The sequence below is a fragment of the Ambystoma mexicanum genome, chromosome 11 (genome assembly GCF_040938575.1).
Source record: "Ambystoma mexicanum isolate Mex_15411 chromosome 11, UKY_AmexF1_1, whole genome shotgun sequence".
NCBI lineage: Eukaryota > Metazoa > Chordata > Amphibia > Caudata > Ambystomatidae > Ambystoma > Ambystoma mexicanum.
The window spans coordinates 1,455,280,996-1,455,293,962 of NC_090934.1; the positions used below are offsets into that span (position 1 = coordinate 1,455,280,996).

A 12,967-nucleotide genomic window follows, 5' to 3' on the forward strand; every position below is an offset into this window, starting at 1 on the left:
ATCAACCAGGTACGTGGCCTACAGTTTATCCATCAGTTATCAGGTATCCACTGCACCCCAGGCAGAACGTGCCCCGGCCCCAACAGCCGTCAGCCACTCCGTCAATATTACCTGCCACCTCTTTAGCCTCCGAAGACAGGTTCTTCGAAGGGTTCCTATCGCTGATGCGAACTCCTCAAATGGGGGGGGCCATCCTTCGGGATGGTATCGGGGACCTGCTCCCTCCGGTCACTCCTCCGGTGCCCATAGTCATTCCGATGCATTAAGATTTCGTTGCCCTGGCCAAGAAGGGGTGGCTCAAGCCACACTCAGCCCAAACTGTCAATCTGTGCCTAGATGGCAAGTATGGGCAGATGGAGGGGGATACACTCTTGCTTTCGGCTCATCCCCAGCCGCACTCCTCGTTGATCGCTGCAGCGTCACTGTACTCTAAGTCTCAGTCGTCCTCGGCCACCTCGTCCTTGGCGCTTCTAGGCAAGGAGGAGAAGATCTTGGAGGTGTATGGGAAAAAGCTGTACTCCAATGCCTCTTTGCACCTGTGTCAACCCAACTCGGATGCCATGCTGGCAGCCTTTAACCCAAGGCTTTGGCGGGAAATAGCAGACTTCCTCCTGGAACTTTCGGCTCAGAGCCAAGCATGCTTCAAGGCGGGCCTAGGAGAAGCCAGGATGGTAGCGCAGGACATCATGGAGTCCACCGTGGCCCACATAGATACCTCTGGCCAGGCCATCTGCAATGCCACGGGAATGAAAAGGGTGGCCTGGCTCCGGGCTACCAAGTTTAATCCCTATGTCCAGGAACGCATATTGGAACTTCCATTCAAGGGTAGTGACCTCTTTCACTTCACCACGGATGAGGAATTAGATAAAAAGAAAAACAGCTTGCAAATTGCAAAGTCTTCATTCTTACTAAGGTTGCGCCCAAGGTGTACACCCAGTCATGGCAATGCTGCGACAAGGGGCGGGCGTTTGGCGGGTTCTAGGACCTCTGCAACAGCCTCAGAGGGAAAGAAGGCATGACGCGTCCCTTCGGGTCCATGTGTCAGCAGTGGGGGGGGAGGCTTGCCTTGCACATGCAATTTTGGCACCAGAACTTTTCGGACCTCTGGATCCTATCTGTAGTCTCCACGGGTTACCACCTACCGGTCCCTTCCTCTCCTCCCTCCTCCCCTTTCTCCCACAGATTGGGACAGCAACTCTGTTGGCGGAGATCCGGTCGGTCATCGAGAGCCAGGCAGTGGAAGAAGTCCCAGCCTCCCAAAAAGGATTGGGATTCTATTGCAGGATTTTCACCATACAGAAGAAGAACCAGGCTGGCCTGAGAGTTGTTGGACATTTCCACCCTCAACCCTCTGCAAAAATTCAAGATGATTACACCAGCACTCATTGCAGAGACACTGGACGGTTTATGGTCATAATGTCGAGAAAAAAAAATGTCGAAAACCAAAAATGTCGAAAAAAAAATGTCGAAAACAATGTCGACATCCTATGCATATAATGGAGAAAGTCAATTTTCCGAAAAAAAAATGTAAAAAAAAATGATAAACGTACCCAATAACACGAAATAAATAAACATAACAAAAATACCGTTTATTATTGGGGGGGTTCCCCCCCAACCTCACCCTACATCACTAACCATCCCAACACCCCCTCCCCTCCCCCTCGCCGGTGATCACCCACTCGTCTAACACACTAGAGAAAAGTAGGTTACGAAATGGTTAACACCATAGGTGACATTCCTGAGTAAAGCACCTTCTTTTGGTAGCAGGAAACCAGTAACGGATGTGGAAAACCGTCATTACCTGACAGAACATCTCGTGAGAGCGTACTTCAGGCAATAGATTACAATTTATTCATACTCAAAACAGGTAAGACACACGAACATTAAAAGAAAAGAAAATGTACTATAAAACACATAGTATAAAATACCACAAAAAATAATTAAATGTATCGTTTCAGGTGATATAATGGAAGACAAAGTGGAATTCATAAGCAGTCAAAAAGGCGGAAAGCAGTTAATTTTAAATGGTTACGTGTTCTATAAAGAACTACAGAGAAAAGAACGGATTTACTGGCGCTGCGCGGAATATACAAAAAATAAGTGTACAGCACGCGCAATAACAGTCGGATCAGACGTACAAGGGAAACAAGAACACAATCATATGCCTGATCAGACTAATATAATCATCAGGAAAACCTTGGTGGAACTGAAAAGAAAAGCAAATGAACATCAGGGGGAAGCTAGCGGATCTGTGCTAAGAGAAGTTTGTGGCCAGTTACCGACCCATATAACAGCTCAGTTGCCGGCTGAAAAATTAATGCAGCGCACAATTAACCGAACAAAACATGCGAATGAAAACCTGCCACCACCACCAATGTCCTTTGAAAATATAACAATTCCGGATATTTTTAAGGTAACTGCAAGAGGAGAGAATTTTTACCATGGCACACTTGCAGTGAACACTGACAAAATCTTGGTATTCTCTACCGCAAATAACTTTGAGCATCTGAGTCGAAGCAAACAATGGCACAGTGATGCAACATTTAAAGTATGCCCTCACCCGTTTTTTCAATTTTACACAGTACATGGGACAATAAATGACAAAATAATACCGCTAGTATATTTTTTGATGCCAAAAAAAACAGAGGAAACATACAAAATCGTGTACAATAAAATTAAGGAAACAGCACCAGAATCGAAACCAGAGACAATAATCATGGATTACGAAACAGCTCAAATCAAGGGATTTTCTACCGTGTACAGAGAAACTAAAGTAAAGGGATGTTTTTTTCATTTTACACAGAGTGTTTGGAGAAAGATACAAAAATTAGGCTTGGGATCAAAATATACAGAGGACAGTTGCTTTCAATTTAACATTAAGAAACTTTTTGCCTTAGCTTTTGTACCAGAAAATCATGTCATTGCTTTTTACGAACATTTAATAGAAAGTCAATACTATAAAAATCATGAGGAGGAGTGTACAAATTTACTGGACTACTTTGAGAACACCTGGATAGGCCAATTAACGAGAAGTGGAAACAGACGCAGACCAAAATACCCAATAGAATTGTGGAACTGCCACCAGGCTACCATGGAAAACACACAGAGAACAAATAACGCATTAGAAGGCTGGCATAGCCGCATAAATAAAAATTTCAACACCCAGCATCCGAATTTATGGCATTTTTTAAAGGATTTAAAATTAGAAGAACAGCACCAGGAATTACGTATTTCACAAACAATATCATTGGCAAACCAAGCACCAAAACGAAAAAAATACAGAGATTATGACAGTAAATTAATGCAAATAGTACACAAATTCAACATGGAAAACAAGGAAACTTATTTAGATTCACTGGCATTTAATTTAAAATGTTGAAAAGCACTTACAGTTAATGATCATCACGATTCCGCGGTGAAATAGGTGAAGACTCCAAGAAAATCCCACAAATCCTGGTGTAAAGCTGCATACCATAAAATTGAACCACGAGAAAGCCAACCGAAAAAAAACGAAATTCCGATGAACAGAAACAAGTGATGCTTCCAAGGGGAAAATCCAGACCAACAGGAAAAAAACATATCTAAGCTCCAAGGAAAAAATCCGTACATCCAAGAATCCAGGAAGCATCCAAGTAGACCCGTTCGATCCAATGAAAAATCCGAGAAAAAGTAGTGAAAACACGAAAAAATCCGAAAAAAGGAACAGCGAACTAACTGAGACGCGACCGCGGGAGAAGCTTTTCGAAAGTGAACTTTAAAAATGGCGCTTACGCTTACGTAGCCGGACGTACCGTGCGTAAGAAACCAAAACAAACATTTGTTATTATTAGTATACATGCATTTTTAGCACACTAGCACCATCAAATGGTCGATTAATATATTACATGTTCAAATGAAATTTAGACTTAGTATACAGTTATTTATTTATTTAAGTAGATACATGCATCTAAAAGTTTTTATTTAAAAACAATAATTACATGTAAAAACATTATTTACTGAACTAATAAGTTATAGTGATATATTAACTATTTAAATATTATATTGTATTAATAAAAAATGAAAATAACTTACTTTACTTACCTGTGATTAATGCTTTATTTAATACTGTAGTAATTGATGAATGCTTCTTATTTCTGTAATTTCGAAAAATAGATGTCGAAAAAAAATAATGTCGACATTTTTGTTTGTCGACATTATTGTTTTCGACATTAATTTTTCGAAATTTTGACTGTCGACATTATTGGTGTCGAAATTATGACTGCCCACCACACTGGACAGGGGAGACTGGATGTGCTCCCTGGATCTGAAGGACGTGCATTTGCACGTCCTGATTTGACAGCCGCATCGTTCTTTATTGCGGTTTAGGAGCATGGGCTACCATTTCCAATACAAGGTGCTACCCTTTGGCCTCAACTCGGCCCCCAGGGTATTTACCAGGTTAATGAATGCAGTGGCCGCCCTCCTCAGGGCCCAGGGCCACCACGTCTACCCGTACCTGGACGACTGGCTCATCAGGGCCACATCTCCAGAGGTGGTTCACCATACCTCCTCCACACTTATGAACACACTCCACGGCCTGGGATTCACTATCAACCTCAAGTCTCAGCTGCAGCCTACGCAGAGCCTGACCTTCCTGGGCCTCATCTGGGACACAAGCTCCAAGAAAGTCTTTCTCTTGGAGGACAAAATCACAGCCATCAAGAGAGCCATTACTCACTTCCTCACCAAGGCAGTGACCTCGGCCTGGTAATACCAACACTTGTTGGGTATAATGGCAGCGGTCCTATTGGCGGTATCCCTCACAAGACTCAAGATGAGGAGATTACAGCTTCACTTCGCAGCCTCATGGAATCAGGAGAAGGGCTCCCAAGCGGAGCCGGTCAGCATTCCTCCTTTTCTCCACTCGGACCTCATGTGGACCGCGGACTGCAATCTGTGGCAGGGCAAGCACTTCCGGCGCCGGCCCTTCAAGTCACCATTACTACGGACTCCTCCCTAGAAGGCTGGGGTGCCACTCTGGGCAGCCACAGCGTCCATGGAGTCTGGACTCTGCAGTAGTCCCACATCAATTGGCTGGAGCTGAAAGCCATCTGGCTGGCTCTCAAGGCCTTTCTTCCTCTCATTGGGACAAGATAGTACATATCCAAACAGACAACTCCACCAGCATGTACTATGTCAACATGCACAGGGGGTACCACGTCCCCTCCACTATGCAGCCTACCGATCAGCATGTGGGAATGGGTGTTAGGGAGAATTCTCATAAATGCGCCAAATCCCTTCATCTTAGAGACCCCCAGCAACTTTGCTGGATTTTAAGGACTTGATTTGTTTTACCTGGAGAGAGTGTGAGCCTTTTTTTCCCCACTCTCTCATGTATTTTGATGTGTGTTTTACTCTTGTGTTCTTTGATTAGGGAGTTTTAGACAACTCCATGGGCATCATCTTTTCATGTGTGCCACACAGCACCCTCAGTGCAGTGACACAGGGAAGCCTTTTAGGCTGTCTCTAGGTTTAAACACTTTCTCTGGGATAAACTACTGTTTCCCAGGGAATGTAAAGTTAAATTGACTTTACTAGTGTTTTTAAATTCCTAGACCCAGCACACACTATCTTTCAATAGAGTGCTGGAGGGGTTACCTAGTATCCCCTATGTTTAGAAACTCATGTAGCAGTCAAATGCTACCCTTTCCTATCGATATGGCTGGCGGCAGTTGTTTTACAACTAACTACTATGATTTTCCCCGACCGCGAACACCGGTAGCTAAAAATCACGGGAGCCATGTTTTTCAAAATGGCGTCTAAGTCCCCTTTGTTTAAACAGGTCCCGGTCTTCTTTTTTCGCCATTTCTTTTTGGAAAGGTCCTTCTAGAGCTTATCTCTGCGTGCCAAACCAGGTTTGGTCCCTTTGTTCCTACGCCTTTTGGCGGGCTTCAGGACTGTAGACCGCCTCTGGCGCCTGAGTGTCTGGGGTGTGCAGGAAGTGAGGGAGGTGCCTGAAACTCCCTGTGCTTAGTCTCCTAGGAGACCCAAATGCACTCTGGCGTGATTGGCTGGCTGACTGTCCGGCAAAGACAGCCACCCTGCTGGGTGAGTGGCAGCTAAGCTGGAATTAATGGGCGGAAAACTGTTTAAAAGGCGAGTCTCTTGGATTGAAAGGCAGAGTCGACCACTGGAACAAAAGAACCGAAGACGAGCTGGAAGAGGACGGCTGCTGTAACTCCTGGACCGTTGGTTTGCCCGGTGAAGCCCTGCTGCAGGTCCGAATCGCCAAGTTCATCTCGACAGAGAAGCCCTAAAAGGACGACTTCTTCCTTGGAATTGGTGGGACCAATCAACTCATAAGCCACCTGGACACCATTCTCAGAGCTGGTTGTATTTTCCTCAGTGTGCTGCAGGAAACCGAATAGCCAAGGAGAAGGACACCAGTTTGTGTGCTTGACGACAGCTAGCGGAATGGAAGATTTGCCAGCTTTGCGACCAGTCCCCTTGCAGTGCAGGAGTCCCCCAACATCCTCCCTCTTGTCCCCATGACTGAGGCTCTGGAACAGCGAGATTGCAGGAACTGCCAAGAACAGAAGTCTTCAGCTGCATCTTTTTCTTCAAGCTAAGGTACTGTGAAAACCCGCAAGAGAGAACTTGCCTCTCACTGCGAAAGTGTGTGGAACTTTGGCAACTTGCAGGCCTAGTCAGCTTGTGACCCGACATGCAAACTTTTCTTCTATGAACTACTTGGCGTGGCAAGGACTTTTCCGTTTAAACTACCAGAATCGTTTTTCTTATACAAGACTTTAGCCCATTGACTTTGTCCTGTCTATTGCATTGGAACCGCTCCTGGTGAACTCAAACTATGTGCACTGTTTAAGAGTAACTCTATTATTCGTTTTATTAACTTATGCCTTTTTGCTCCTATTTCAAATGCTCTGAATGCAATGTTGCTTCTCCTTCAAAGTAGTCTAAATGCCTCAGAACCTGATAGTGTGAAGTACTGTAGTATATTTCCGTGTGATACTGATTGCCTCCTTTTTAGTGAATGATTTCTAACTGACTGTATAATAAATGAATAAGTGTTTTACCAAGAAACCTTGGGTTAAGAGTCTTTTTGAAGGATTGGGATTGTAGACCTCTATGTAACCTCATTACAAGCTCACGTTCCCTCTTGAGATAAGTATGGCTGCTCAGCTTGCTGCCAAAAACGGTGTGGTACAGGCTTAAACCAAAGGTTGGCTATGCTTACACCTGTAGTACTAGTTGTGGTAAGTGGTCCCAGAAGGTACTGCATACAAACCTTGCCTAACAATTGGCACTGGAGAACAACATCTACCTCACGGCCATCCACCCCCTGGGGGAGTCCAACCTGGAGGCGGATAGGCTCAGTAGACTGGGAGCAGACAATTACGAGTGGCAATTGAACGACCTGGTACTGAAGGAGATCTTCCTCAGATGGGTGCATCCCCAAGTGGATCTGTTTGCCTCCTGGGACAACAGGAAATGCCAACAGTTCGCCTCTTGGCAGGGTCAAGGCCTCATCTCACTGGGCGAAGCATTCCAGATACAGTGGAACGGCATTACAGCGTAGGCTTTTCCGCCCACACCCCTGGTCCACAGGGTGATCTGCAAGATAAAGGAATCTTGTCACCTCAGCATCATTCTGATAGCTCCATGGTGGCTGGAGAGACCGTGGTTCTCAGAGCTTTGCAGCCTATCGGACAGGTCACCCATTCACCTACCGCTGAGCCCAGCTCATCTCCTGGCACAGCTGGGGGGCAGTGTAGTCCACCCCGCCCTGCACAAGCTAGCCCTTCCAGCGTGGTTTCTGAGCATGTCACGCTGAAACACTTGAGTCTTTCATAGGCTAACCTAGAAATCATTCAGGGTGCTGATATAAGAGTAAATTGTCTAGGTTCTGTCATTGGGCCGACTCTAAGGAGATCGACCCCCCCCCCCCTGCCCACCCCCTCCAGTGCACTTTGAACGATGTACTCTCCTTCTCGGCATACCTTGCCCACTCTGGCGTACAGGTGGACACATGCTGCACCTATTTGTCAGCCATAGGGGCTTACAGGAATTCTGAGGGCATATTCTTCTCCTCGTCCATCCCGGTGGTCAAGCGACATTTGGCGGGCCTCCACAGACTCTACCCGCCGTGTGGGACCTCAAATGTAGTGTTGGGCGCCTTGGCGCACAAACCATTTGAGCCAATGGCATCTGCTGACATCAGGCTGGTCACCATTAAGACAGCTCTGCTGGTGGGCCTCGCCTCTGCTTGCAGAGTCAGCGAGATACAGGCTCTGGTGGCATCAGAACCCTACACTACCGTTCACAAGGACAAGGTGGTCCTGCGAACACACCTTGCGTTCCTGCCCAAGGTGGCCTCCTCTTTCCATCTTAACGAGGAGATGGTCTTACCCACTTTCTTCGCCGACCCCAAGGATGAGCCTCAGAGGGTCTTGCACTGTCTGGATCTCCGATGCACTCTGAAAATACTATCTGGACAGGAACATGGACTTCCGCAAGTCGTACGCCCTGTTTGTCACCTTTTGGCCGGTCAAGGCCCAGTTATCAGGCTTCCAAGGCCCCGATAGCAAGGTGGATGGTTGCAGACATCAAGGAGGCCTATGAGGGGCAGCACATGCCATTGCCAGCTAACTTGCATGCCCACGCGGTCCGAGCCATGGCCACGACCATTGCGTTCCAACGGCATGTTCTGTGACAGGTCATCAGCAGGGCGGCCACCCGGGCCACCCCTTCGGCTTTCTGTATGTACTACTATTTGGATGCCGCCTCTAGGTCAGACGTGACTTTCGGACAAGCGGTTCTAGGGAGTCTTGTTTTCTTAAGGAGGGTCTCCTCTCCACCCTAGGACTACTTTCAGTTGTAATCGCCCATACAGTATGGAGGAAAGGGGTCGGGACGTAAGGGTAATTAATAGTTACTCACCGTAGTGACTAACATACTCTTAGTCCCTAGTCCCCTTTCCTCCATACGTCCCACCATCCTCCCCCCTAATAATACTGGTGTCATTCGGCAATGTTAAAAATTGTCAACGCGTCAGTGGGGACTGCGCAGTGGTGCCGGTGGGCAGAGCCAGGCGAGCGCTTGCTCCCAGGGCCGCGCCTCTAAATTTAAAGGGAAGGTTTTTTTCTAGTGAAAAAGGTTCTGTCTCCTGTCCCTGAAGTGGGACGCCCATAAAGTATGGAGTAAACGGGACTATGGACTAGAAGTATGTTAGTCACTACAGTGAGTAACTATTAATTACATGCTCAAGGTTCCGAGCCCTCCATTGCCACATGTCCCCTGAAGGGTCCCAGGAAAGCATGCCAGGGCTTCGTTCGATGAGTCTCCTCACCACAAGGATCCAGTAGCCAGACCACAAGCCCAAATGTGCCCAAAAGTGACAGTCATAGTGTTGATGCGTACTGTTGGGGTGGGTGATTGTTGAGTGTGTTATTGGGGTGGGTGATGGGATGGGACGTCCAATAAATGTACATTTTGATTGACACTTAACAATATAAATACTTTTCACTTGCATCCTTGATCGGAACATTATTCATTGTGTGCACGTCTTTATTGTGTTCAATTAACAATGATGGATGCATTGCTAGGGATAGTGGTAGGCCGCCTCAGAAAAAGTTCTCAGCTCTTGGCAAGCGATCCGACCCACAGTGTCCTCCTGTGTGCCACTAGCGGGCACTGCATCATCCTCATCGCAGGGTGTGGGGGTATGCTATGTCCACATCTGGAGGCAGGAGTATGTTATGCCGTATCCATATGTTGTGCAACATGGCGCATGCTAGCACGATCTTGCCAACTTTGTCTGGCCCTTACATCTGAGCACCCCCCGATGTAGACATCGGAAGGATGCCTTCCACAGGCCGAACGTGTGATCAGTTGCCACCCTGGTTCAAATGTGGGCACAATTGTATGCCACCTCCTGAGGTGGGGATGCCTCGGGGGAGTCGTCAACCATTGGCACTGTGGATATCCAGAGTTGCCTGCAAGGGGAACATACCCGGGAGCATGTAATTGGCTACACTGGATGGGTGCATTATTCCAGCAGTGCCACAATGCTCAGGGTCACGCGACAGGTCAGATGTGGCTGGACAGTACACCTATTTGCATATGGGCCATTGGATGTGGAGTGTACTATTTAGGTCTTTCATGTTTATTTCAATTAGTGGTGTTTTTATTGTGTGCAGATACTTCAAAATAGTCTTTCCATGCGCAACAAGGCAGTATGGGGAAGGGACAAGAGCAGTAAATGGCAATGCCAAATGACAGTACATATGCAGTCGTGGTCCTACTAGGCCTTGTCGCATTCGGACGTGCAAGTGCAGCAAAGAGATGTGCAGGAGATTGGGGAGGGGGTACACGTATGGGCAAGTGCTGTTGTGACCCCGGCAGCAAGTGCTGAGGGGTGCCGGGGAGGAGGTCCCTGGCAAGGTGATGGGGCAGAGTGGACCCGAAGGTGGTGTGTACAGCCACGGGTAGGGTAGTGCTGGGAAGTGGTTGGAGGGTGAACATGATGTCGACTAGGCAGGGGCCTGGTACCCTGCGAGTAGCATGAGGGTCCAGGCCGCAGGTCTCAGCGGCAGAGGGGTGATTAGGAAGGAACGAAGGCTCAAGTCTGAGAGGGCCGGGGGCTATTTCAGAGAGAGGCCCACCTACGTAGGTGAGGGGGGGGGGGTCAGACATCTATAATGATGCTCACAACCCATATATATATATATATATATATATATATATATATATATATATATATATATATATATATATGTAGCAGCCATGGTTGTGGGCATCCCAAGACTTTGCTATGGAGGGGTCTGCCTGTCATTTCATCTGGCAGACCATTCATGTATGGTGATATTCTGCACTTTAGTGACACGGTGTGCGCCCCATGTATCTGGTTCACATTTCTGTGATGTGGGCCTGTAGCTTGCAAGTGTCCTTCCGCACGCACAGTGTGTGTCTGTGGATCGGCATACTATGCTGACACACAGTGCGCCATGTAGTTCATTGATTCACTTGTGTGATGTGATGGGTGCTCCTGCTGACTGTGCCATTTGACATTGGTGCAGGAGTTTGTTGTGGTATGTTGGATGTAAACCTCCTCTAGGGCCATTATCAACCTTGTAAACATGGTTTCTGCTCACCTATGCACCCATGCCTGGGCCCCATTGCAGGCCACGCTTTCTGTGTATTTTGCACTGTTGAATTGTGGTACCTGTGGTCCTGTGTGACTGTGGCCTGTTTGGGTTGCACAGTTTGCCAAGTCACTGCAGCTCGGTCATTTATATCACATTATGGTGAACAGCAGCCTATCTTGTTGGGGCGTCCGATGTATGTGGGGGACTTCCTGGCCCAATAATTGGCATTGTGACTAATCTCCCACCCCAACCCCTAACAATACCGCAGTCTGTGTACTGTGACTTCTACTCACCCAATGCCCATGTAGGTTGCCCTCTGTGCCCCTCCATGTATGCTGTTCGTGCGCTGTTCGTGCAGGACAGCATCATGGGGTTGAGCCTGGTCCGGGCACAGCTGTGTGTGATCATGAGACCTGCATCACAGGTGGCCGGGAAGTTCAGTGAATGGTACTGCTTCCGGTTCCTGTAGATTTCCTACTGTGCATGGGGTACAACCAGCTCGACATGCGTGCAATCAAGGGCAGCTACCACATTGGACAAGCTTGCCATGGCGTAGAATCTTGCCTTAGTGGCGTTCACCTGTGCCAGGGTGGTTGGAGTGCAGTGTGTTGTCCCACATGCAGCAGGAGTACATCCGGGACCTCTACCAACACTTTTGGGAATGTTGACTGCGCTAGTCCGTGCAGCTGACTTTCAGTATTATGAATGTGCTTGTTGCTAGGAAATGCAGGATCGACACGACCTTCACCAGTGGTCGTATAGCTGTGCAGATGCCAATCCTGTTCACAATGTCTCCCTGGATCATGTTGAGGACATATGCTAGGCTCTCCCTGTTGAAGTGGTAGAGGTTTAGGATTTGCATGCCACTGGGGGTCCATGGTGTGCCCCGTACATGGGGTATGGGTGCACAACCTTGCATGGCGCCAGCTCCTCCTCCTGTCCAATGCCTGTTGTGCCCTCTATTCTATTCACCACAACCAAAGAGAGGATGAGCTGCACTCCTAGGGGTCCCACTGGACTCCTGTGCAGAAAATAAACACAGGACACACATGATAAGGAAGTACAGGACAAGGACAGGGAGACCCTGTCCCTCCAATGCATTCCCAACATTACAGTAATCAAACTGACTCAGTTGCATAGTTTTATGTATCTGTGAGTGTTACTCTCCTGGTGGCGGAGATGTCCCTGATAAATTAAGGGCGCATTCTGCAAGAGGAGTGGCTACAACTTCAGCCCTTCAAAGAGCAGTGCCGCTGCAGGATAGATTCAGTGCTGCAACGTGGTCTTCGCTGCACACCTTTACAACACATTTCTTCCTTGAGTCTGCGTCTCGCCCAAGAAGGTAAATTTGGCAAAGCTGTTCTTCACAGCCTACGTTGATCCTACATCCATCTATGTACTGCTACGGGAGTCTTATCAAAGATGAGGAATCCCGGGGAGGACACAATCCATTGGAAGAACAAATTACTTAACCCTGCTAAAGTTCTTTCTGATGGATGTTCCTCCCACAGATTCTTCATCGGCCTCCTAACCTGCCCCTCTATCCTTAGGTCATTTTCCATTGATTAAATCCTCATCCCTTTCAACGTGTGGGTATTTGTTTCATCTTCGAGGCGGCTGTGCAAGAAAAGGGGAATCACTTGAGCTGAAACAGGCGCAGGGCATGCTATTTATACCAGCGTCTATGTCCTGGCCAAAAGCGGGATGGAAGGTGCCGAAGGACCACGAGTTGACTACACACGGCACCCTGTGCTGTTGAAAGGTTTCCAAAGCTGCAAGCAGGATATCGGATACATCAAAGATGAGGAATCCGTCGGAGGAAC

The 12,967-nt window shown here is 47.6% G+C and overlaps 1 protein-coding gene across 2 annotated transcripts in view; it reads left to right on the forward strand.

Annotated features, from left to right (window-relative positions):
* HACD3 (3-hydroxyacyl-CoA dehydratase 3) overlaps positions 1–12,967 on the forward strand; it is a 219,556-nt gene that overhangs the window by 123,897 nt on the left and 82,692 nt on the right. The gene's annotated exons all lie outside the window — the stretch shown is intronic.